Source organism: Pagrus pagrus (assembly GCF_965226575.1).
Source record: "Pagrus pagrus genome assembly, chromosome: 11".
NCBI classification, from domain to species: Eukaryota; Metazoa; Chordata; class Actinopteri; order Spariformes; family Sparidae; genus Pagrus; species Pagrus pagrus.
The window spans coordinates 15,615,207-15,642,175 of record NC_140195.1 but is presented as its reverse complement, the minus strand read 5'-3'; the positions used below and the strand labels follow the sequence as shown (position 1 = coordinate 15,642,175).

The window sequence follows — 26,969 nt, the reverse complement described above, 5'->3', positions numbered from 1 at the left end:
TTGGTCAATAAAATACTAATTTATTGTTTCTGTGGTCAGTTAGTTGTACACGCATGTGACTGTGTGTGTGTGTGTGTGTGTGTGTGTGTGTAGCACTATTAAGGACACAATATCCAGTAAATCAGTCAGACGCAGCAGACAAAGCACTATGTTAAAACTTCACTGTGGAGCAGCTGGAGAGCTAAGATGGATGAGTGGGGGTGGGGGGACTATTAAAGGATATGAAGTAAGAAAGGGAGGGAGGGCGAACGAGAGGAAATCAGCAGGAAACGGCTGTTGAACGGCGCTCAGATCAATACTAATAACCACACACGGAGAATGACTTCCTCTCATCTCTAATAACTCAGACAGCAGAGGAGAGGAGCAGAGGGATGGAAAAGCACAACCAGACGAGAGAGGACAGAACATGGAGGCTGAGAGGAAGGAAAAATGAGCATGAAGTTCAAATTTGTCTGTTTCGCAATCTCTGTTGGTCCCTCGCCTTCTTTCTCGTTCTCCTCCCTTCTGTTTAATAAGAGGGCAGGGTGAACAGACGGCCATGTTTGAGGTGCCACTTTATCACTGTGGAAACACGGTGCCACCCATCTCCTCCTCCTGCAGCCCTCACTGAGCTCACACAGCTACAGTCATATTGGGAAGATTAGAGAAGTGTGTGTGTCTGTGTGTGTGTGTGCGTGTGTGTGTATGTGCGGACTGTTGGAGTGCCATACAATTTGTGGTGAATTAGATTGTTCTAAAAGCATCTCTCAATAAGAGGCTGGTGAATGCGTTTGCCCTAATGGCCTGCCATTTTATATTTCTTTAATGAAGTTACAGAAGAGGAGAAAATGGTCAACCCCGCCGTGCTCCTACACACACACACACACACACACACACACAGATGCACAGATGCACAGTACTCTCCATTTTCTTCCTAAGCTGAGGTGCAGACATTAACCTCAGCTAATTCTGTGTGCTGGAGAGAAACTGAAGCTGCATAATGCACACAGGTTGCTTCCGTTTTGTGTGTCTGTTTTTGTGTGTGTGTGCATCTAAACCTACCAACACTGTGTGGGCGTAACAGCATAATGTGATCCCAGCTTACGTCAGAGTGGCAATCCCATTTCACCCAGACTTCCCAGCTTTGGTGAAATTTTCAACACCTTGCTCAAACTCCAACATATTCACGCTCCGATGAGTTAAAACTTCCCCATGAGAGATTGACAGAGGGGCAGAATAAAGTACGGGCTTGCCTGTGCGATGTCAGATGAGAAAAAACCACACACACGCATGCAGACACTTTAATGTTTCCCTGAAAAGTGTAACAATGAATCGAGTCTCTTCTTTTTTGCTGCCAGATATGAGAACCAAAGGCTGCAGATCAGTCCGCAGCACATGCCTTTTCCCAGTATGTTGCACGGCTGTTTGAAGAACCTCTTCAGATCATTTCCAACGCAGCGAGCACGTGCGAGCGTCAGAAAACGGACTTGTTGGGATTCCCAGATGGCAGACGGCTCATTGTCTGCTGCTTCATCCATTGAGTCAAATTTTCAGGACAGAGCTTTCATGAGCCTGTCATTATGGTAGAACTCAAGAGCAGATGCCGCCATAAAGCCCTGCCTGGGATTTGATTCCTATAACCACCACGAGGACATATTGTCTGTATTATTTTTCATGCATTATTTTGTGAGGTAATGACCCTCGGGTATGGAAAAGCAAAAGAGATTATATGAATCTTCACTTAAAAAACAATATGTCGCAATTAATTCAAGCAGTGTCTGTTGTGGTGTCTATTATCCAGGCAATCTGCTCTGAAAGGCGCCTTGTACTCGTCAACTGAACCTGAATCTGAAAGAGAAGTTTACACGCTTTACTGAGAAAATTGGAAACAAAGACTTGAATGACTTTGGACCATATTTTTTTATTTTTAGGAAATACTATTTTAAAATAATCTGCAACAGGAAGAGATGTTCTCGTGCAGAGCATCCCAGGTGTACTTATAGGTATTGATGTGCAACTAACTGTTTCCCCCGCACAGAAACAGTAAATCACCTGAACTACATGACTCAATATTGCTTGAACAAGCCTTACTTCTCCCAGGTAATTAAGAATTTAATCAAACAGAATAGGGCATAGGAGGATTCCCTATTGATTCATTCTGATGAATGACATTATTCTGAACAACTCACTGACACGCATTCAGTTGTCATCAGAGCAACCTTCTATAAGATATGAGCTAATCAATAGTCTACCCTTACCTATGGATTTTCTCTGGGGCTATCTTCAGATGGTGCTATAGCTTATCAAACAACAATGATACATATCACCATCGACCCATCCTAATCAATTATTCAATCCAAAGACCTAGGCCATACCTGCATATTTTACATCTATCTGTTTCCTCCATTTCTGTCCCTGCTGCTCTCTGATATAGACTGAGCCACAGCTAAGGTATAGCTGGTATTGAACAATGTCTGGCCCAAATGCTATCGACCTGGATGGTATATTCATCAAAGTTCATCCCATTATTGATAAAAGGTCGTCTATGGTTACACACACACACACACACACACACACACACACACACACACACACGAACATATGAAAGAATATAACCAATGGAGATGATGTGAAGAGAAATAAGACATCTCTGTCTGGAGGAAAGTCTCGGAGCAGCAAAATAATTTAAGCTGTGTTTATTATGCTCATAGGTGAGAATATTTGGATGATATGTTAGGTCTGTAAGGTTAAAGTTTGATGAATGTAAATGTAAAAGTGGTCACACCTTTGAAAAGTAGCCCTGCTAGAAGGCTCTTACTTTTCTGTCGTATATTGGTGGAGCTAAACACACATAAAGAGGATAAACATACAACAACAAGAAGTGGTAGCGTGGACGCTGTCTGCCTTATTCCATTCCTTGTTAATTTAGTCAGACTCATAACACAGATATCAAATGAGGATCCATTAACTTTGGACTCATGGACAAGCCATGTAGCCTAATGATGTCACTGCTTCTAAACAACCTCACACATAAATGATGTATAATATAATACACTTTGTTCATATAGGCCGAGCACTACCTAGCACTAACACTCTAAACAAGGTAGCTTTGGCATTTTTGTACTATACTTATACTGTATATTTGTATCGACTGACAAAAATGTCCTGAGTGCATCTGAACAGTTACAGAGTAGATTAGCCTGATTATCAATGTACAAGCAAAAACATATATACCCAATATGGGTAATTATTTGTCCATATTGGTCAGTGAATTTCAGCACAATGACTAACACTCTAGGTAGGAGGAGGGATACTAAACAGCAGCAGCAGTTAACCAGACAGCAGCAACCAAATAAGTTAACAGGCTTGACATTCAGGTGATTCATAAACATCCTTAGCAGCTAACATGGCTTCATTATCTAGCATTATTAGCTCGTTTTGCTCTATTTTAATTCAAGCTAGCTAGTTCAAATGAAGCGTCTTTATACAACAGGGTAGTGTTAATGATATAAAAGACGTCATACCTCTATAGTGGGATCTCTCTTCCTCTAGGCTAGGCAATTTGTTTTCTAAATTGCCTAGCCTATGCCAAGAACCAGCCCTGACTTCAATCTGTGTACAAATACCGTGATTTTAGACTGTGAAACTGTGTGTGTTATGCAAGGGAAAGTCACATTTTGCATGCTGGTGATTTCCATTAACTCTGTTCCCACGGATTTCCACATCCATTTTTTGTTCTACTGTGTGCCCTTAGGGAGGCTCCGTAGAAATCTAATAGTATAAATCTCCCTCCAGTCACCCAGATCAGTCTTCTTGTTCCTACAGTTGAATGTTTGGACTTCACAGTGTAGAATGACGTGTGTGCAGAGTTTTACACAAGAAGGCTGTTTTTTCACATTCATAACTGAAAGTGTACAGTGATAATTGAAAATCAGATTTTCGAGCATGGTCCAATATTCAGCATACACAAGTGTGGTATGGAAACCTAAAGCCTCCAGTGCACACAGTCTAAGACAGGACTTCACAGTAAAGTAGGAGTCATCATTTAACCTGAGTGAAAACTTTTTAATGTTGCTTTTTTTTTGCTGAAAAAACACATGAGACACACATTATTTTTCCAAGCCAACTATCCTAGCTAACCTATCCTGACCCATGCTATCCTGACCCATCCTAACCTAACCTAAAGCGAATAATCTAAAGTGAACCAATCCAGCTGTCCTAAACAAGAACTGAACCTGATCTCATATTGTCTTAGGGCCAGATGAAATTTCTTAAAGTGAGTCAGAATAAATCACAGGCTGATTTGCGACAGTGCGCAGGTGGTTTCTACGGTAGGTGGTTGCTACATGGGAGTGGCTGTAAGGCACCAATCCACTGTGCACTACCTCAGTGACCTCTGCAGGACAGAGGGCAGAGCCTGCCCTGATTCCTCCAGCACTTCCTCCTCCGCAGCCCTCTGTTGCCTGTCAAATGCTCTCCCCACCTTCCCACTGCGTCTGCAGTCGAGGTCAGCGTGGACGACGCCCTGCCTCGCACTCCTCCATCATCAGCTGTTTGCCACAACCTGTTCTTGGCCTCCCTGAGCTCCTCCTGTGCAGCCACAGGAGCTGCCGTCCTCTGAGCTAGCTGACACATGTAATATACATGTAGACCTCCTCTGCTGTAAAAAGCCTGGACAAATCACTGCCTCTCCTTCCTCACTCTTAAGATTGGTTCAGCAGAACCTGTTCTTGACCTTCAGCTCCTTCTGCACCACCTTCTTCCTCTGCGGTTCCTCCAGTCTGCTGATTCATGATTGATCAGCCCTCTTGCCTCCCAGCTGACCTCGCCTTGAAAATGGTGGTGTAAGTAGCTCTCCTTCCCTGCTGCACAAACCCTGAGAAAAAAAAACAACTCTTTAAGCTCCTCCCACACTGTTCTCACCCTTACTCAAGTCCTTCTGGTCTTCTGATCCATGTCTCTCAATAGTTCTCCTCCTCTGCTGAGATCAGCCTGGAAAAAGTCCTGCCTCTTGGCCCTCAGTCCTTTCAATGACTGTGGCCTCCTTGAAATCCTCCTGACCCTTGAAAACGCTGAAATTCTCAACTGCTGACTGCAGCTGAAAGTCTATTTGGCTGAAAAGCGATCTCATAAACTTCTGTTGAAGCCCTTTAAGTAAATCTATATGATACAGTACATAAAACAAGAAATGAATGATGCTTTTGTTGTTTCTTAGAGAAGAGAGAAAAAATTAAAACCGACATAATGTGTGAAGTGTTGTTTGAATTTTTAAAGTTAATTTACATTAGCCTACGGGAGAAAAAGGTTAGGCTATACACCCTACCGGATTTTTTATCAAGTCATTACTAAGGGACTAAATAGCCTCTCTGTTAAAGCATAATTCCTCTCATTTTACACTCATGTACTCATCGTGAGGAGTAGTGGCACTGAATGCAGCTTTCTATCAGAAAATAACCCTAATGATGTCATCAGGGAAACTAGATCAATAAAACAGTTAACCAGACAGCAGCAACAGTTAGCCAAATAAGTTTAAGTAATAAGTTAATAAATAATAAGTTAATAAATAAGTTAGCCACAGTAACCTATACAGTATACAGTACACAAGTAAATATATGTGTTTTTAATACAATATTTTTTACTTTTACTCAAGTATGACCTTAAGGTACTTTTTACAAGACTCAATGGTAGTACACCTGTCAGTGACAGTGCTCCATAGAAAGAGAAACACTGAGTTAGTTTTGAGGCACTTTGTGAGTTTGCAGGTGGAGGGAACGCAGCTAAACGTTGGTCGCCATTAAGTGGAAAGGTTTCTTCTTCCTGCCTTGTTCGTTTGACGAGCTAGCTAATGTTGTGGAAGTGGGTTTTTAACACCATATTCCCGAGGGAAATGTAAAGTCATGGAGACGAGGAGACACAACGAACCGTAAGTAAGTCTGTGTCAGAGGACGGGTAATAATATTTATCGAATATTTATGACAAATTGATTTGAGTGAGTATGCTAGCAACGTAGATATTCATGCTAACATTGACGTTTATTAGCATTACTTCCTAGCTTAACTGTTGCGCCAGTTACAGGGTGTAGAACAGCTAGGTTAAAAGCAGAGTTATTGTTTTTTATCTTCGAAAGATTTAAAACATTGGCTGTTATGTAAGTTGACATAATTATGGATTTATTAAGGATGGCTGTTAACTCTTGCCATAACTTTAATATTATTTCAGGGTCAGGCTGGTGAATCCGAGGAGCTGGGAGATGGATGAATACAGCACTGCAAACTGTAAGTAAAAGTCTCAGCCTATATTTTCATTGTGTTTGTGTCATTGTGTTTGCGTTTGTGTTGGCCGCCGTGCCATTGCTGGAGATATGGCGGTGCTTGTTGTGACCTGTTGAATCTCTATAAGTTTGTGTTTAATGTGCTGATGTTCTGATTAGACCTTGGCCACAGTTACTTCTGCTGATGTCTTCTCATTAGCCAAGTATGGCTGAATGTATATGAATACATTCATTAATTCTATAGCAGGTTTAATAGCACTTCTGTTCAAAATATTTGTATATGTCTGCCATATGCTGTTTACCTTGGCATTGTTGATTGCTTGTGATTGTCCCTGTGAGGGATTCATATAACTCAAAGCCTTCAAATACAAATGAGTTTACTGTTGGTGGTGATGAATCAAATTTGAATATGGTATACAGTATTTTGTATTAGAGTTTTAGTTAGTTGGCCTATTAACATGTACATATCTACCTGCAAGTTTTTCGAAGTTGTTTTTCATACCTCAGCTGAAGTTTTAAAGACATTCTGGCAAGAAATATAACCTAAAGGATAATTTCACCCCAAAATTATTATTTTTTTGTCATTATCGACTGACCCCCATATTGATGTAAAGCTGCAGTCCACAGAACACAAAAAAATAAAGTAAACTAATCATAAAATGCCTCCGTACAGCTCGTCCGGTGTAGTCCAAGTCTCCGAAAGCCCTGAGAACCCAAATTGACTTGAAAATATGTTATTTATACCCTTTTTAAAGTCAGAATCTTCACTGTGGCTGCTAAGAAAAAAGTGCTAGCGTGCGCACAAAGGTTTACATGTCACTTCAACCGAATAGAAATAAATACATTTATTTGCGGTACAAGAAATAATGTAAAACTCAGGTTATCATTTCTATAACTGTGACTATGAAAGTTTCATGTTGCCATAGCAGAAAATGACTCAAATTAAGTCTAAAAGACGACACAAAGAAAGTCCTTCTTAAAGTAATTTGAATCTCTTTGCATTATGTCGTGTTTGTGCCACTGCTGAATCTAAGGCTGTGCTTGTTGTTACCTGTTGAATGAGTGGCTGTGAAAGCTGTAGTTGAGATGCTGATGAGCTGATTAGACCTTGTCAGCAGTCTCACTGCTCCACTGTGTACTCACTGACAGTGAGTGGTTGGATTCATATTCATAATTCTTTAGACTCTAAGCTTTGTAACATTTTGATTTATGTTGGCTACCCTGCTTTTAGTAGACCTAGAGGCCTGTGATTTACTCGTTTGCTGTGACAGATTGAAACACACTGTACGCTGTAGGTAATTTTGCTAATATGGAGGGCAGGTGTTTGTGCCGGTAATATTCTGTGTTACAATTTTTGTCAATTAGTCTTAGTATTTGCATTTAGTGTTTTTTCATAAAGGACTTGCTATTGTTGTTCTTATTATTTCAGCACCTTGGACAGCAACACTGTTATTTATATGGCTAGGTTGCAGTCTGGCATAGGGATTTACTGTATGCTTGTTTTTTAATCCTGGTCTGACTTGGCTCAATGAGTAAGTTGTTTTATTGTTTATGTACTGTTGAGTGGGCTATGTGCTGGTCATTTGGAAATTCTATGCCCATTAGAATAGTAGTAGACATTGTGTCATGTCAAAGCAGGAAAAGCACAGGTGTCACTAATGACATGAGGGATGGCTCTGCTCCGTTAATTGTCCAAGTGAACTATGCTAGTTGGACAACATGCCCAGAGGAGGGCCCTGAAACTGGCTCACCTATATGGAAAACAGTCTCAGGTTGTTATATAAGTAATTACATGTGCTTTTCCAAAACGGACAAGTAGAAATGTTTCCCTTGAACAAGGTAAATGACGATATAAAATGAGTGGTTTCTCACAAAACTTAATGGTATTCTGGTATCTTTACAATTTTTTTGACTTGCAAAATGATCTCGTAAATCAACAAACATCATATGTGTAATTTATGGCACAATTCAAACAGGATCAAAAAAAGATTCTGAATTTTGTTTTTAATTTAATTTTCAAAAATATTTTGTAGTACAAAAGTCAACGGGGGTGAACGCTTTGGTAATTCACCCTGTTATATATATGATGTCCAGACCACACAGGAGATACAGCTGAATGATTTGGGTTGGTGCATTTGTGTGTGTGTGTGTGTGTGTGTGTGTGTGTGTGTGTGTGTGTGTGTGTGTGTGTGTGTGTGCGTGCGTGCGCTCTCACTCACATGTGTGAAGTGGGTGTGGACATGGGAACTAATGGTGACTTATTAACATCATAATTCAGCCAGGCAGGACAACTAATCACTGAGGCCTCAGATAGACCAGCCACAGGGGGTGATGGATGAAGCCTGTGTGTGTGTATGTTTGTGTGTGTGTATGTGTTGGCGTGTGTGCGTGTCTGCATGTATGTGTGCGTGTGTGTTTTCGGTGTGCGTTAGTGATAGATGGGTTGTGTGGGGGTCCTTTCACACTGAGATGTCTCCTAATCAGTCTTAATGATTAGACCCCATTGATGAGGTGCAATGATGAGAATGTGATTGTGGCTGTAGGGCGTGGCAACAAAAGTCTCTGAAACAGAAAATAAACCCAACCGATATCCTGTCTACATGTCTATGCTTTCTTGTGTGTGTGTGTGTTGCATGTTTTCTACCGATTAGTATTCTCACATCTGTGTTTTCATATGTGTTATATGGGTCTGCTGTCTGGCTTGGAGAGCTGGGCTGAAGCCATTTGTCACAACAAACTCTATAGAGAGTGTGTGAACGTCCCTTCTTCTATCTTCTCCTCCTCTGTCTGTGTCTCCATCTATCTTTCGGCCTCCTCCCTCAGCGATGCCACTCATCCGTCTCTGGCCCAGTCAGGGCTGTTTATACTCATTTAGCTCCAACTGAGGCTTGAGGTATTTATAGGCAGCAGGATAATAAGAGTGTAAACAGGAAACAGGAGAATAGAACAAGATACTTGTGTTGACGTCATTTCGTCTTTTTTTATTTTGAAGAAGAATGGCAAATGACAGGCAGAAATGACCGGTTTGTTTTTTCGGGCATGGGTCAGGATTTTGTTAATATCGATAATGATACTGCTTATTGATATCAATGCTTATCGGTACTCTTATCTATACTACTCTCCATAATGTGGTGCAAAAAATAAAGGCAAGACATGAAAAGATGAAAAAAAAAAAAAAGCTGGCATGGGTATTTGACAACCTGAGAATGACACTCAAAAATCAGCTGTCTTTCTTCAGAATTGCTGAAGAAGCTTTAATAATTGTCCACCTTAATGTCTACCTTTCTCTTTCTCTCTCCCATCACGTGTCTGCGGCTCTACTGATGACTGGATTTTTTCACAACAGCAGGTGAGCCATGTGTGGAGGACGTTTGATGTTAGTTGTGTAGCCTATCGAAACCATCGCGATACTGATCAACATCGCAACAACTAGGTGCACTTACTGTACCAGCTTGAACAAAATAATGGCATAAATAGGCCTATATTAAATTGAATTAAAAACAATTAAATGTCACCTAGTTAATCAATCATTTAAGCATATATTGTAACAAATGTTACCTTGACTTGACGAGTTTGGGACAGTGGCATTCTTAGTTTGGCTTGATGGCGTCACCCCATTTACATGCAACTACCTTTTCAAATATATTGCATTTAGCTGAATTTCAAAGTAAATTTTGTAAAGTGAACCCACACTTTTGAATGCTTTGCCCTGCCAGCTATGACTGCAGAGTACAGAATGTAAACACACATGCAACATCAAATGTAACTTGCCAGTTTCATCATCATTAGGAGATGGTTAGGAATTTGAAAATGCTATTTTACAATGAATTAATGTTACATTATATCAAGAGCAGCACTGTTTATCCAGGTGCTTATCAACAGTTTAGTACTGATTCTCGATACCCATCCTCAATTACCTTGGTAGTGGCCAAGAGCTGCAGATAGGCACGAATGAGATCTCCATGATGGCCTCTGCTTCTCTCTCTGAAGCTCTCAGTTATTGTAACCAATGTAAGCAACAAAATTACACTGCGGAGATAATTTATCACATGTCTGATAGGAGTTATTCTTAATATGGACATTTCCCCACCCTTCCTCTTTCTCTTTCTCCCTCCCTCAGAGGGAAGCGAGGGCCAGCGGAACAGAGGAAGAGACAAACTGAATTAGTGTTCTTTTCATCATCCGTGACCAGCGAGCCGTCTGATAACCCTGATCTCATTATGAACGCTAATTGTAAAGTTCTCCCTCCTCTCATCCTCTCTCCCTCCCCTCCTTGCTATACACACATTTAGGACTAAAGGCTCATCCTAGTGAGAGGAAGTTTTTCTCTCTCTCTCTCTCTCTCTCTCTCTCTCTGTTTCTAAGTATTTACTTCCTGCCTGCTAATGGCACCAATGTCAGGAAGAGGTCCGATATCCACTTTTAGCATAATCATTCTGAGCATGGGCAGCAACATAGGAGATTTATGGTCTGCTGAATGCAGTCTGGCAAATCTTCCAGCTTTCACATTTCAGCCTATTAGCTGTCTATTTCCCCCAGCCATCTCTATCCTGCACCCCTCCTTTCTCTCTACTTATTCTTGTAGTCCCTGTGTGCATGTTAGTGTATATATGTGTGTAATGGCATATGCAGCCATATTTATTGCTAGTTTTTACTTTGTTTTGTTTGTGTGTCTATGTCTCTCTCTCTCTTTCTCAAACAAGAGCAGAGTTTCCCTTAGTTCTGTCTTTCTAATACTTTTTTTTTTCTAGATATAAACACCACATCTAGTGTCCATTGGTTCAACTGGCAGAAGCCCTGAATATGGGACAAGAGAGCATCAGCCATGTTTTGATTATTGGTTTCCTCTATGTTCTTGCTGTGAGTAATGACCACGACTTTTAATGGGGTCTTACCAGTGTCCTGCTATTAATTAAAGCTTGATTGGAAGAATAAATTAATCTAGCTGTGGTCTGCCCGATCAATAACCCATATGAGGGCTCCATTAAGCATCAAGGGCTGAGCGCTCTGCATGTGATATGTGTGTGTGGAAAGAGTTAGGGGAGTCAAATGGGCCTCTTAGATTGCAAGTGATTTTCACCCCTATTAATCATGACAACCTCATCAAGTCATGGGAGGTGTTTGTGTGTGTGTGCAAGTGTGTATGTTGTAGTTTTATTTTTAAACACATTCTTGAATTGATTCTTGAGTTCTTCATGTAGACAGTGAACAGATGGTATTTCGCACACATAAGTCAGAGGAATCTGACATTTTTCAGTTGAATTAGAGAAAACGTGTACTGTGAAGCAAAGGCAAATGACATTTGCACATAAGGTTTACTCAAATGAAATGCTAATCCAGAGCCACTTTAATATGCAGGCCTGACTTTTGCAAAATTATTCTGCTAAGAAACTTCATAAAGGTGGATAAATATATGAACTAATGCTGAATTCTCAAAAGTAGGGTAGAAGAGTTATATTTAAAGTGATATCATTTGCAGCTTGTAACTCTCCAGCAACCTCTCAAATTGAAACACAAAACACATCAACACAGACCTGTTTAGACTGTACCTGCTTGAAATATAATTAATTGTTCCCAGGAAAAAAATTAGACTTAAGCTATAAGAGTTTATGTAAAAGAAGATTGGTGTATGAAAGCAGGTGCTAGTTTGTGTTCTCAATGCATATGTGTATTACAAGTGATTTTATTTTATTTATGTATTATTTTGATCCCCATTAACCACTATCAAGGTAGAGGCCAATCTTCTAGTTGTTCATCCAAGTAAAAATTACATCATAGTATAAAACGAAAGGAAACAAAACAAATAAACTACAAGTACTAAAAAAACAATTAATCAACAACAATAATAACAGTAGTCACATTATATCGTATCTGTAGTTAAACAGAATTGATAAGGCATATAAAGTACAGAATGAAACATGACCAGGAGAATTCCTCATTCATGATCATATTTTCAGATATTACATATGATTACATTGTCAATGCACTACCTTCCCCTAATAATAAAATGTGCAAATACCCATATACATTTTGACTCAGTTTCAGGAAAAGCCATGTTGTTTAAACTAAATAGGTTTTAGGCCCTTGAGAACATGAATTTTAATAGAGAGGTTAATGGCCACCTGCCAGTTGGACCATGAAATACAGTATCTTCAGCATAATTTTGACATTTGGGCCTGACGGGGGAAGTAGTGTATAAAATTCAAAGGTTTCACCCTTGTTGCTCAGTAAACTTCATAGCAATTCATCTGACAGATCTTAAACATTTTTTGTGTACAAGAGGAAAGGTCAGTAGGTCTTAAGCTAAAGACATACACCCATTCATTTTCAAGATACTGTGTCATGATGACTTAAGTCAAGACAGAAATAGCACAACTAATGGATGCCGTGATTTAATCAGTTGTGAGATATCAGGTGATATCCTTGTTTTTTATATAACACCATTGCCATGTCAACATTTCAGTTTGCCCAATAATTCAATTTATGGTAAAATAATGAAAAAATAATGACATTCCCATTAGCCGCAGCTGTACTTTTACTTGTGTAGCTCTAATAAGCGAATGTTATCATGCTAGGATGGTAGCTAAGATCGTGATCATCTGAACAGTAGTTAAAGAGCTACCTCTTACTCTGAAACAAAGCTTGGACCAACAAATGACCAACAAGCAACATCATACCTGTTAGATCAGGGCTACAATTGGATTACTTTTTGATTACTACATTTTATGTGCTCGATGTACAGGAGGATAGGTAATTTGATATGTGGAAAGAGACAATGTAAAATTTACATTCAGTCAGTCCTTTGTATCAGTTCATGCATATTGAGTAGTTTCCCTGCCGGAATTATACAAAGAGGCCTAAATGACTCACAGATTTCCAGTTTCTGCCTGAGTAAGCAATGAATTTTCATTCAGCATTAATACAGAGTGTTTGATCATTTTCAAAGAAATGGATATTTTCTGTTGCACAGATTTATTCAATATAGCTCTCGTCTCTCTTGGATTCTCTTTCACCTATATTGTAAATCTCTCAAAGCTAGTTCAACTTAAATACACAAGTTATCCTGCTGTTTTAAAAATGTAAGTTACCAGAACTTAGATTGAGTAATTAGCTCGAAGTTGTCTCATGAGTTGTCAAAATGTAATACTAGTTGAATTATCTGAACTTCAATAAACAAATTCAATAAACTTAAGATATTAAGTTTTACAAACAACTGTTTAGTCACACTAAGTAACATTACAGTTCTTCAGAGCAAGGCTGTTCTGAGGACCTGTGACCTTTTTTCATTTCCACTTTACAGGTGCTATATGTAATATCTATATAAAAATTAAGTTTAAATATTCAAAAAATAACTAAAATGATCATCAGAATATGAAGAAATCTTATGTCAGAGATGTCTATTACTTGTGTTGTGGAGATATCTACTAAAATTAGCATGCTATCCAGGTAGCCCTTGCCTATCATGTCTGGTAAATACCACTTTGTACCTCAAGAGGAAATAGTCAAATAATATAGCCCCCTGTAGTTTCAGCTGGATGATGTGTGTGAGCAGCGAGATCACTGCGTTTCACAAGCCCTCTTTATTTGATTAAGTGAACTCACAGCAGTACATTAATTGAGCTCACGGGGTCTTAAAGTCAGAAGAATTCATGGATTAAAAAAAATAAAAGTAATTTACAAGTCTGCGTTAAACTGGCAATAGACAATATTTACTTATCGATATGAAATAAGTGTTGGCTGCACAATATGATGGCTACAGAATAATGACAACATGGTGTTTGGATTGGTCCCCTATAAACCTTGCTTTCACTATACAATTTTGTCTGCCACCAGGCACAAATCTCTCTGGAAAATAAAGGGCTGGTAATCCACCATTTCTTCTTTCACATCTGCATTATAGTCTAAATGAATGAGTAAACTCATGTTTAGTTGTGTGTTATTGATAGTTGGTGCTCTGAGGAAAAAGGAAACGATCCAGTTGTCTTTGCACCAGCAAAAATAATACCACTTTAAGATGCTAAGCAGGGAAGTTGTCTGATTCCACTTTAAGTAGATGAAAATATATATGTTTATTCTGCTGAATTCCTGTCCGAAGTTTTACAGTGTACATGTACACAGACGGCACATGGACACAACATGTAGGTCTCATTTGGATTTGCACTGGGCTGTTTCAGTATGAAAGCTTGCGTAGATTGAAACTAGTCAGACACAAAGAAGTACAAACCCCAAGCAAACAGCAGTCGTGCTTGTCAATGCACTCTTTCTTATGGAGTGGTGCAGCGCTTGTTAGTACGGTAAATAGTTTTTTTACCCTTCTTGCTAATGATTAATTTGTTGTTGGATATGTTTTCCTCGGAGCTTGAAATACTGACAATCAAAACCCCTGCTGTAATTTCATTGCAGCATTTTAAATACACCTCACACTGTTTCCTGATGCAAATAGAGAAGTCCCTGTCTCTCCATTCTTCTCCTTTGATTCGCAATACACTTCATTTGACAATAAAGAAACCAATAAACCCAAGTCCATCTGTGGCCATGCATAAATGAATTTCTTACATAAAGATGTCAAAAAACTATTCTTCCTTTACTGTTGCCCATTTCGCTTTCCATTTGACTCGCGCTTCTTATATTGTGTGTGAAGGCGTGTGTGCAAAAGTGTGTATCTCTGTGAACATCTGTGCCATTGTGTGGCATACCACTGCTTAATGGAAAACCTTGCTTGGTTTCCCCTACCTCATTATTTGATAGACCAGATGAGAAATAGATTTATGATTCCGATTAATAACGTTAGCCAGAGTTCATTGTTTCCACCAGTCAGCCGAACAACTTCATATCAGTCCCACTAATGCGTTTGAAACACCAGTGCTGTGTGTTTAATAATATCGTTGTTAGAAAAGCCATTCGTTCTCATTTGAGCAGCAAGTCTCATTTGGTTGGATGAAGTAGCTCTCCACCTCACCAATCCTGCAGAGACTTTGGGGAATACCAGGCAAATGAAGGATATAAATAGCAATATTTCTCACTGTGGAGATCTCTGAGAGTTTGTTTTGTAATATAGGAATAAAATATATTGAGAGAATATACTGATGATTTTATGGAAACAGATTAAAACAAAATTTTCTCCCGCTTTGCACATTTGAATCATGTGTTCCAGCTTCTTCTTAATGTGCGTGCATTTGTGAGTTGAGATTACATTAAAACAAGCGCTTGTGTTTTGTTTCCCACTTGCAGGGTCAGAGTTATAAATGTATCCGACTATAGCTAGTCCAAAATTTTTGCTGTTTAGGTCACATGCTTTGGGAGGCTCCGTGCACCAGCTACAGCGGTGACCACTGGTGTTCTCTAACAATAAATGAACGTGGCAGCAAAGGAGCTAATCGGCCAAACAGTGCTGGTCACAACGGGACACCAGCAACCCTTAATCATCAAGCTGCAGCAAATTAATTACCACAATCATCTACCTACGGCAAATTAATTATCACAATCAATCACCACAAATTAAACTGGGCCTTAAAATAGCCCCACGGTCAACTGGCAATCAGCACCTCTGGCCTGCACTCAGAGCGGGTCGAACACATGCAAGCAAATATTCTTACACAAAGAAGAGAAGCATGGAACGATTTACACATTGTACACGTTCATGTATACATGCACATACAAAATTATAAAACACACACACACACACAGATCTAAGAGGAAGAGAAGGACATGAGACTCATTTAACAGCAAATGTCATCTGGACAGCCCACTTAATTAGAGCAGCAGAGTTAAAAGAGGGAGAGAGGAAAGAGGCGTAGGGGTGGATTAAGTAAGGAGATTGGAAAAACAATTTTGAATTGAGAAAATAAAACAAGAGGAATGGTGAAAACGGGAGTATATTGGCATTGGGTCAACTTGAAAAAACAAAAAAGCAGTGAAACTGAGTGGAAATTGAAAAATTAAAGACAAATTAAATTTTTATTTCTCATAATTAATTAGTAGCCTCCATGAATAACATTTTAGCAGTTGAGAAATTTTGTGTCAGTGCTGGCCTCCAGAACTCTGTAAGTGATGTTTGTGTAGGAGTGAAATCTCAGTTTCATGGGTCTAACTGTGAGATATGTGTAATAATGACAATCTGTTTTTTCAGCCTCCAGCTGTCTCTGGTAGAACAAGCCAAAGGGGTTTTCCTTTCAATGTACTGTGTATTTGGAAAAATATATGTCTGTTAACAATGTGAAAAACACTTACTAACAATGTCAGCATTGCTCGGTAATAGGCACTTAAAGCTTAGTGGGTCAGCTGGGTCTGTTTTTAAGTGATGTACTGTACAATACAGTGGGATCAAAAATTTAAATAATTTCAATTTGTTTAAGTGGATAAGATCAACCCAGTGTTGCACTGTCTGTGTCATGCTGGTTTGTTTGGTTTTTAAAGCAGCTGTCTGCTCTTCAAGAGTATTTTTATCTGAGCCACCAGGTTTATTAAAATTTGAAGTGAAGTGTAAGTTTGTTTTTTATCATCTTCTTGTATTTTTCACTCATTTGCAGGAAGTACACATCCGTCTCAACCTCAGCTACTGTATAACACTGGCCAAATATCGTAGCTAGGTATGTCCTATAGTCTGCTTTACTGGATCAGGATCAGTAACAAAGCATATTTTTAATGTTTAAATATTCGCTACAATATAGAGCCAGATCCATTTCCAATCCTTACTTTAAAATAACCAGTTGCTTTTCAGGTAGGCTGTTAAAATGCCCCATTGCGCCCTGTTACATCACTGGAACCATTTTCTAATGCACAGTATTAGGAGCTAGTGAACCGCGAAGCAGCACAAACAAGTAAATAGCAGCAAGCAGTCTCAATTAATGATATCTACACTGACAGCTCATGCTGGCGACTGATGTGAGCAGAGATGCTTATGGTTAAAAAAACTATTTCAGTATTGCAGGTCGACTGCACTTCTAAAGTGCTGCTGCTGGTTTAAAAACAGAATTTGAAATTCAGTGTTTTGTTCATAGTAGAGATGAGGAGAGGCTGTCCAGAGCTTCCTGCCACAGAAATCTGACATTGATATTCTTCTCTGCCTGCAGGATACTAGAAAGTATTAAAGGAAATCATAAAAGAAACACTGTAATGCAGGCTACGTTTTCTAAATGCAGAGCTGCTTTACTACTTTTGATATTAATCATCTTTTGACAAAGTCTACACCAGTCATATATATATATATACACATTTATACACTGAACAAACATATAAACGCAACACTTTTGTTTTTGCTCCCATTTTTCATGAGCTGAACTCAAAGATCTAAAACATTTCCTATATACACAAAAGACCATTTTCCTCAAATATTGTTCACAAATCTGTCTAAATCTGTGTTAGTGAGCACTCCTCCTTTGCCGAGATAATCCATCCCACCTCACAGGTGTGGCATATCAAGATGCTGATTAGACAGCATGAATATTGCACAGGTGTGCCTTAGGCTGGCCACAATAAAAGGCCACTCTGAAATGTGCAGTTTTGCTTCATTGGGGGGGGTCGGGGGGAGTCTGGGGGGGGTCTGGGGGGAGTCTGGGGGGGGTCTGGGGGGAGTCTGGGGGGGGTCTGGGGGGGTCTGGGGGGGTCAGAAAACCAGTCAGTATCTGGTGTGAACACCATTTGCCTCACGCTGTGTAACACATCTCCTACGCATAAAGTTGATCAGGTTGTTGATTGTGGCCTGTGGAATGTTGGTCCACTCCTCTTCAATGGCTGTGCGAAGTTGCTGGATATTGGCAGGAACTGGATCACACTATCGTGTACGCCGATCCAGAGCATCCCAAACATGCTCAATCGGTGAAATGTCCGGTGAGTATGCTGGCCATGCAAGAAAGGGGATGTTTGAAGGCCGGTTGGATGTATTGCCAAATTGTCTGAAATCCCTTTGGAGACGGCTTATGGTAGAGAAATGAACATTCAATTCACAGGCAACAGCTCTGGTGGACATTCCTGCAGTCAGCATGCCAATTGCACGCTCCCTCAAAACTTGCGACATCTGTGGCATTGTGCTGTGTGATAAAACTGAACATTTTAGAGTGGCCTTTTATTGTGGCCAGCCTAAAGCACACCTGTGCAATAATCATGCTGTCTAATCAGCATCTTGATATGCCACACCTGTGAGGTGGGATGGATTATCTCGGCAAAGGAGGAGTGCTCACTAACACAGATTTAGACAGATTTGTGAACAATATTTGAGGGAAATGGTCTTTTGTGTATATAGAAAATGTTTTAGATCTTTGAGTTCAGCTCATGAAAAATGGGAGCAAAAACAAAAGTGTTGCGTTTATATTTTGTTCAGCGTGTGTGTGTGTGTGTGTGTGTGTGTGTGTGTGTATGTATGTATATATGTGTATATATATATATATATATATATATATATATATATATATACACACACACACACACACACACACACACACACACACACACACACAAATAATATATATTGTGCAGCCATAGTCAGTGACCATATATTTTGTTTATTTAAGAGTTGAGAGATAACTTCTAATCTCTTTTGGGGCCCAGTAATTTCTTTATCAATTTTAAGATCTGTAGTATTCGTCCCATTTTCTTCACAGCACTTTATAATATTGTTTACATTTTTTTATTTAAAAAAGCAGCACTTGTCTCTGTCAAATTGAGATTGGACTGAGAGGGAGCGGCTTGTGTCTCTGTGTGTCATCACCATTATTAAAAGTAATTAACTGCATACTAGGGCTGAGTCAATAAGACATAAGACAGAAAAAACTCTAAATTTACTGATCTGGAGTGTCACGCCATATTGAAAAATGGATCAATCTGTGACAAAGCTGTGGGAACCTTGACTCTGTTATTCAGTGTACTCCACCTCCTCACAATAAACAGCTGACCATGTGTACAGAAGATCCTCCTCCACTTTGTGCAGTGTTGTCTTCTATCCTCCTCCTCCTCCTCCACTGTGTCCTCCTCCATCCTATCAAACCTCCCTTCTAGCTCATCCCTTCATCATGTCTCCACCAGGATTACCTTTTCTCTGTCTCCTCTGACTTTCTCAATAACCCTCTCTTTTTGTGCCTGTCCTTCGTTCTTTATCTCTGTCACTCACTTTTTGTCTGTGTCATTCTCCTCCTCTTTTCTTCCTGCTCTCTGGCTGGCTGTGTTGATCTCTTGGAAACAGAGTAGACACTGTTCTGTCCCTGTGGGGCCCAGGATTAGCCATATTGTGTGGCACCCTGATGGCGCCTAAAGGCAACTTAGCACACACTTACACACATACAAACACAATGAGCACACAAGAAGACTTGTTTGCTTTTCTCATACATAGGCATGCATGCTTAATGCATTCAAATTGAAGAGCACTGGTGGTAAATGTAAGTCCAGTCTTATTGAAGTTGACTGTGCATGTGTTTAAGTGCTTTTCTGTGTCTTCTGATGTATATAACTTTTGGCACGCCGGCATTTGTGTGTGTGTGTGTGTCTGTGCATCTCTGTGTTACTGTATGTGTCCAGGATTAAAGGGAGCACTTCATTGTGTGAGGGGTCCCTTGATGGCCTTTAGCCCTCATCTGGGCATGCTCCAATACCACAGTCTGATTGGTCTCAAACTGCCCTGACAGGAAAACCAATCTGTGTGTGAGTGAGCGTGCATGTGTATGTGCGCAGAGAGGGATGCATCTGGATGACAGCTAAATTGAATGCCAGGGCCAACAAGGCCACAGGATCACAATGAGAGAGATGAGGACAAGACTACGCAGAAGGAGACTGGGAGAGAGAGATGCTGGCATTAAGCCCAGGGATGACATTGAGAGACAGTTGTTGGGAGGTGTGTGTGTGTGTGTGTGTGTGTGTGTGTGTGTGTGTGTGTGTGTGTGTGTGTGTGTGTGTGTGTGTGTGTGTGTGTGTGTGTGTGTGTGTGTGTGTGTGTGTGTGTGTGTGTGTGTGTGTGTGTGTGTAATTGATTGAGTTTTAATGTGCTCCCTGATGAGGAGTCACTGACATCAGTGAGAGGAGAAAAGAGGAAGGAAGGAGAGGAAGAGATGGGAAAACAATGTCTTCTTCAAAGCGAGATAAAAAGGGATCATGCACACTGCTCTGGCCATGGATCCTTTTATTATATTTTGTCCTGACGGTGGTTTTTGTGATGCTTCTGTCACTCAAAACTCTCAGTGCCAAAGTATGCTCCTTTTTACAAATGTTGAGAGAAAAATGGAGTTCTTCCTCAAACTACAAACTAGAGTTGAATGTGCATGTGCCACACACCTTCATAAAATGTTGAGATTGTATCTTGTCCGTCTGTTGCCCTAGAAAATTAGAATGACTTGATTTTATTTTAACAAAAACTGCATCTTCAAAGTTATTATAAGTGTTGTAAATTTAATTATATTGATTTGAACATAACATTTTTCTTTTTAATAGGGATGCACTATAATATTGGCATTTCATAACGTATCAATATCTGACATGCCAATAAGATGACTCTTAGTTTTAACAGAATCAGAAGATGATCTGTATTTTGTTTATGTTTGCAGTATTCTATGAATAATTATCATTATATCTTTTCAGCAGGTTTCTTTCCCCAATGTTCCTTCTTTTTCGCTGTTTGCATTCTCATATTTACTGCAGAACAATTTGTGATGGAGTACTTGTACTATTTAGCGTATGTGGGTGCATAATTTATGATTCAGGATTTTTGTGGGAGTGTGCGTGTTTCCTGTGCATCTGTACATGTTGTAACTATTAACTGCAACACATGTTAAGCTGTTAAGATACATTTTTGTGTGTAGGCTTGTGTGTACAAAAGTGTGGATGTGGCTGTGTGTGTATTACTTGTTAATGATGCAACACAGATGCAAGCATACACAGTTTCTTCATCACAGAGTTGTTGACGTTTCAGGTGAAATCCTTGGCTCGAACGCAGACACATTTGAGCACGTATGCCAACCAAACCTACTCTCTGAATATTTGCACGGATTTGTTTTGACTTTCAGGTCATCTTCTGTTTATGATTTTTTATCATTTCTATTGATAAATGCTCATTTGTACTTGCCTCTGTGCCCGCTGCAGTCAAACACCCAGATCCAAGAAATTGCTTGTTATTGTGAGAAGGTATAGCTCAGAAAAACAACTATTTTTTTATATTCAGCAATTCAGTTCTGTGAAGTAAATCTTTCTCCTGTGTTCACACATGGTCTTTTCTGAGGTTAAAGAAGCATCTCTGCAACTGTTGAGTATGAAGTGGCTTTTTTGGCAACTTTAAGGTGTCACTATTTTGGTATCGATGAGAGTGACAACTGTATTCTTTAAACAAAATCGCCTGAAAATTTCTGATGTTTGCAGCCAAATTTGACTTTGTATTGTCTGATTTGCGAGTTCACAGTTTACAGTAAACAGCACTCTCTACATGTGAGCCTCAAAGATTCGTGTCTTAAGCCTGTTTAGTATTCCTGAACATTCGTGATCCCTCTCTCTCTCCTTCTCTTTCTCTTCTTCCTCTGTCTATCGCTCTCTCTCCCTTTCTCCTGGGTTGTTAGTGAGCGTCCAAGGTCAACCACTCCACTGTTGAGCTGAGCTTTGGTACTGACACAGCCCTTTGATGTTCTCAGAGAGAGAGGGAGAGGGTGAAAGAGGGAGGGAGAGACATGTAAGGTTGGAGGGAAACAGAGGAGAGAGGGAGAGAGACATCTTGGGAATGGTAGAGGAGAGAAGAAAGGAGAGAGGGGAGGAGGAGGAATACAAAAAGACGATAGATTAAGAAAATGGAGAAAGAAAGAGGTGGAGGAAAGACGAGAGAGATGGTTTAGGGGCAAGAAAAATGTGGCATGTAAAGATTTTATGTAAGTATGTGGATAAGTGCTTATATAGTAGTGTGTAAAAACATGTACAGGTGTGAAAGAGAATCTACAGAGGTTGTGTCTCATCTATTTTTCATTTACCCTTGCACAGACGAGCTTCCTATGGTTTAAAACCATACTAAGTACTACTATTGTATAAGAAAACAATATTTCTTTTGATGCCATCCTATGAGAAATTAAAATCTTGTCTGCAACCTTCTTTTTCATTTAACAAAAGAAATCAGCTGCTAATTCTCTTATTCTTTCATCGAGGAAAAGTTTAACTCAAAAGCAATAAATGAGACTCACCTTTTCTCAGTTCAGTACACCCTGCAAATAATTGCTTATGTTTACTGTTTTACTGTTAGCAAACTTGAAATAGATAATTCTATAAAATCAAATATAATATATCATTTTGACCAAATACCTCGATATGGATATTGTAGGGGTGACTATTGATACTTTCACAATACATGGCTATAATAAACAGAGTAAAAGAATTAGCGGTCAGGATCTGGAAAAAAAACAGTTCTTTGCCAACTGCCAATAAGCCGGAAGTGAAACCAAACCAGTTGACTTCTACGAGGAACTATGGGAATTAATATGGGAATAAAAATATTATGGGAATGTCCGGGAAGACACTGACAATGGGAGCAACTTCATCTTCTCCTGGGATAAGAGAGAGTGAGGATGACATGTAGCACAGGGCCATCGGTCGGATGTGAACCTTGGGTCGCTGTAGTAAGGACACAGCCAACTGAGCTACCGGGGTGCCCCTCATTACCCTTTTTAATTGTGTTACTTCAAAATGCGCATAAAAATATGTTAATGGAAACACAGCTTAAGACAAAAAGGACATGGTTTGAATAGTATGAGTACTGTACGTGAGTATGACAGAATGCATACAGATGAGAGAACAACCCTCCCGAAAACAAGCATCCACTAATCACGCATCCTATGCAATTTACTGTTTCACACTACAGTGAATATGGCAAAGCAGTGAGTGACAGAGGAACAGCAGTGGAGAGGGCATTAAACAAAGCAACTGAGAGTGAACTGAAGTAGTCGAGATAAGAAGTGAGCAAACTGAATAAATAGAGACAACCAGTGACAAATACAACAAAGGGATGACAGACAGAAAGGGCGACGGAAAGTGTGAGTAGTACAAGCAGGAATAGTAAAGTTCTGTGGAAAAAGGCAAACAAATGGTAGCTATTGTGAGTGAAAAAGAGAGACAGGTCATATGGTTTATCTGTGGATGAGGGCCCTGCCTATTAGAGTGTATTAGCCTGTGGCTGATGTATGGAGTGTTCTCAGGGATATGAGGTTTAGATAGGCCGCGGTCTGGGTTAGATAGAGTTTGTGTAATGGAATCCAGTCCCATATCACTCGCTATGGGCTAGAGAGGGTGGGGCTAATTCAATTGCCCCCTTCCACACCTCAGAGAATGGTCTGAGACTCGGGGATAAAGGATGGACTCTTTTACAGGTGAGTGCATGAGGCAAATCTATCAGTCAATCCAAATCCTGTTTTCATTCTGATAATTTGTGGTCCAGTACAGTGCGATCGCCGTCTTTAAAGATTGTGTGAGACCTTCAGAGGACCTCAGATTGATATAATCCTTGCATTTCATACACAATTTTATCCCTCACTTAGTTCAACTACTGAAGTACCCACTTTTACCTTTTGTTAGGGTTGAGAGTTGTCGAGAAAATTGGCAAATGAAGGTGAAAAAATTACCATGGACATTTTCACTGTTTGGGCCGAAGAGGGCCATGGGGTGTTGGCAAGCCTGTCCCATTGCAGAAAAGCCGACTTGCTCCAGCGAGTAGGGAGAATCCTCACCAGCTCACAACTGTTGTCACAGCCGCTTCACACTGTCGCTCTGACGGCAACCTCCAACTGTTTCACCCAGCCGAGAAAACTCTGGCTCCGTCACCAGCAAAGGGAGCATACAGACTAATTCTCACTCCCCTGCTGGGCGAGCATCTGGGCGACCCATTATGCTCATTTCTAGCTCTATATGTTTATTCTGGGACTCCACTAGAGTAGCTTTGCATTATTCACAGTTAGAAAAAATCCTTACATATCTCGTATTGGCCCTTTATGCAACTCTTCATTTCATTCTCATTCCGGTGTGCTTGACGGCATAGCGAACTGGGGCACTGAACTTGATCAGGACGGGCTTCACTAAGTACTATAAAAAACACAACTTTATTCACTTTTGTGAGACTGGATAATATTTTATAGTCTGCTGGATGGATGCCATTATTTGTTGCTTAGCTAGTTAGCTCAGTTAGTCATGCCGCAAGTTAGCTCAGGTAGCAGCAAGAGAGGTGTTAAGACTTCTTGCATAGAAGCTATGGACCGCTGGGAGGAGGAGGTTAATAGGCCAGAGCCTGAGGGACCCAGTGGAGGAAGTAAGCTACTAGGACTGCTAACTGAGCTAACAAGCTAATGACAGCTAATGTTACAATTAGTGGTTACTTAGTAGTTGATGGTAGAGGGCCCAGTGGTCGATAGTTGTCAACCATTGGAGAGCCCAACCCTTTGCTTTTTGTCAGCTTGAAACAAATTCATCCCCCCAAAAATATTTTTGAGGATCAGTGGATGTTTTGCTTTACTCTGAACCTGGCAATAGGATCAGACACACCAGACACCAGAGAGTAAAGTTATGTTCATGCAGGTGCACCTAAAGCCTCTACTAAAAGGCCCAACAGTACACTTATCCCCATTTTGATGTACTTTACAATCTTAAAAAAAACCCCATCATAATCAGTCAGTGATTACGAGTACGTTTGACATAATGAAACAGGCTGAATTTAACAGAGGGAAAGCTTTGACATGTTGTGGTATTTTCTAGCTTTGGTGTGCAGAGGGAGATATTAAGTAGTGCCCAAATCTGCTATGCATACATTTCAAGAGTCTGGAGCAATGATGAGCAAATCAAATAGTAGGCATCTGTTTGATTAATTGATAAAAACATACAGGATTAATTAATTCTCTGGTCTTATTTTTTAGGACTGCATGGCTGAAATAGCCTGAGTGGATGGTGGATAAAGGGAGGCAAGATTGGTTCAGTTTCATCCAACATGGAAACCAACAAATATAATGTTATTTGTTGGTTTCCATGTTGGATGAAACTGAACCAATCTTGCCAGCAACACAAATTGTAATGATATTGTTTGTCTAGTTAAAAACAATGAAAGGTGGCAGCCCATTATTCACCTTTGGCAATTGAAAGCAGCAGTTAAGCTGCTACAAGCTCATTGGCTGGGAGTATGCAGTGTTGGCCAGTGGTGGTCAAATTGTATTCCTGTTTGATTTTAATGCTTTTGTTGAATTTCCCAATGTCATGGACAAAACAGTTTGTGTGTGAAAGTATGCTCCAACAGAAAGGTCTGTGTTTTTAGAACTGAGAAAAAAGGTGGAACTAACAGCGCAAAGCTACTTTGGTCCCTGATGCAAAGCTCTTTTGAGATGCACTTGTTGACGGTCACAATAATTTGGCAGTAACATCCCATTGTGACAGATGGATCGACTGACAAACATTTGTAGCGTGGGCTTCATTTGGTTGATTCACTTTCATAATAACGCTTGTTTCTGAGAATTGGCCCGGTGAATTATATTTTCTGTTCATGTGATGCCAGATGAGGCTCTGTGAGAATTTTTTTTCATGCTCATTCAATTTTTTGTTTCACGGTGCGAGGTTGCACCACATGAATGTGCTAATGATCCATAGATAGGACACAGCATGGAAGTGAAATGCTACTTTTTTTAATCTCAGAACAGAGCAACCTTAAATCTATAACTATCACATATACACATATTTTTTGCTTTAAGTCCGTCCTACATTGTTGGCTTTTGACAGAGACAGGTTGACTGCTTGTTTCCAGTCTATCTGCTTAGCTACCTGGCTTTTAACTGTAGAGTTATATTTACCGGATAGATAGGACAGTGGTATCGATATTCACATTAAACTCATGGCAAGAAAGTGAATAAGTGTCATTCTCAAAATGTCAAATTAACATTTATCCAGGTCTTTGTGAGTTGGTAACGACTTCAGGGAGAGTAATGTTTTAAATTATTATAGGTCGAGATTTTGCTTATTCCCCAGATTTAAAAAATTATTTGTGATTGTTATCATTTGTTTGATTTGGTGTCCTGTTCCATGAGAGAGTCAATCAAGATTCAAACAGGACAGATTGGGTTCATTGTGTTGTCTGTAGACACTGACATGTCTTCTAACTGCCACCAGCCTAACAATGTGTGAATGATTTTCATGATTTATTTATTTGATTTTAAATTAAAGCAACACCCCATGGGATATTATCAAACTACTGTGAAAGCTGGAGGACATCATGCTGAGACTGTTGCTGCAAACAGCATGAGATGGTATATTCACATAATAAAACATAACATCTGTGCTCTAAATGTGAAACAACTCTACATTTGACTAGTTTGCAGGTTTCTTGGTGCAAATCATGTGAGCAGTTGTCTAATAGGTGTCTAGTATTTGCTTGCAGCAAGCTGTGGGGCACAGATTAAAAGCCAAACCAAGGCCAGGCTCTTTGCTAGAATCTCTGCTGATTGTATTACTGTAGCAGACGGCATTTACAGCCTAAGTAATGCAGGCCTTGGGGATAGACAAACCTGGCTTAGTATCCCAACTAGGGAGGCTTTCCACATTAAAAAGTGTTGCTGTGTGAGGCAGAGCGAGATTTCTTCAAGAATTCCTGACTTCATTGCATCTTCTCTTCAATGTTTTTATTCTGTTCTTAAAGTCTATTGACTTATGTAGACCTGGCTGTCTTCTTCTTATTGTCATATTGATCAGTGCCACTGTTCTCCCTTCCCTTCATCTAAATATTCCCTGAACACACCACTCT

At 39.9% G+C, this 26,969-nt stretch overlaps 1 long non-coding RNA gene across 12 annotated transcripts in view; it reads left to right on the top strand.

Annotated features, from left to right (window-relative positions):
- The first annotated feature begins 5,678 nt into the window (after positions 1-5,678).
- LOC311265798 overlaps positions 5,679-26,969 on the top strand; it is a 231,431-nt gene continuing 210,140 nt past the window's right edge. For 8 of the 12 annotated variants that reach the window (XR_014623615.1, XR_014623616.1, XR_014623617.1 and 5 more), the window contains exons 1-2: positions 5,679-5,902; positions 6,199-6,254. This is a non-coding gene — a long non-coding RNA (uncharacterized lncRNA). Of the gene's footprint in view, positions 5,907-6,198; positions 6,259-26,969 lie in introns of all 12 variants that reach the window. The other 4 variants (XR_014623618.1, XR_014623619.1, XR_014623626.1 and 1 more) reach the window with 2 other exon arrangements.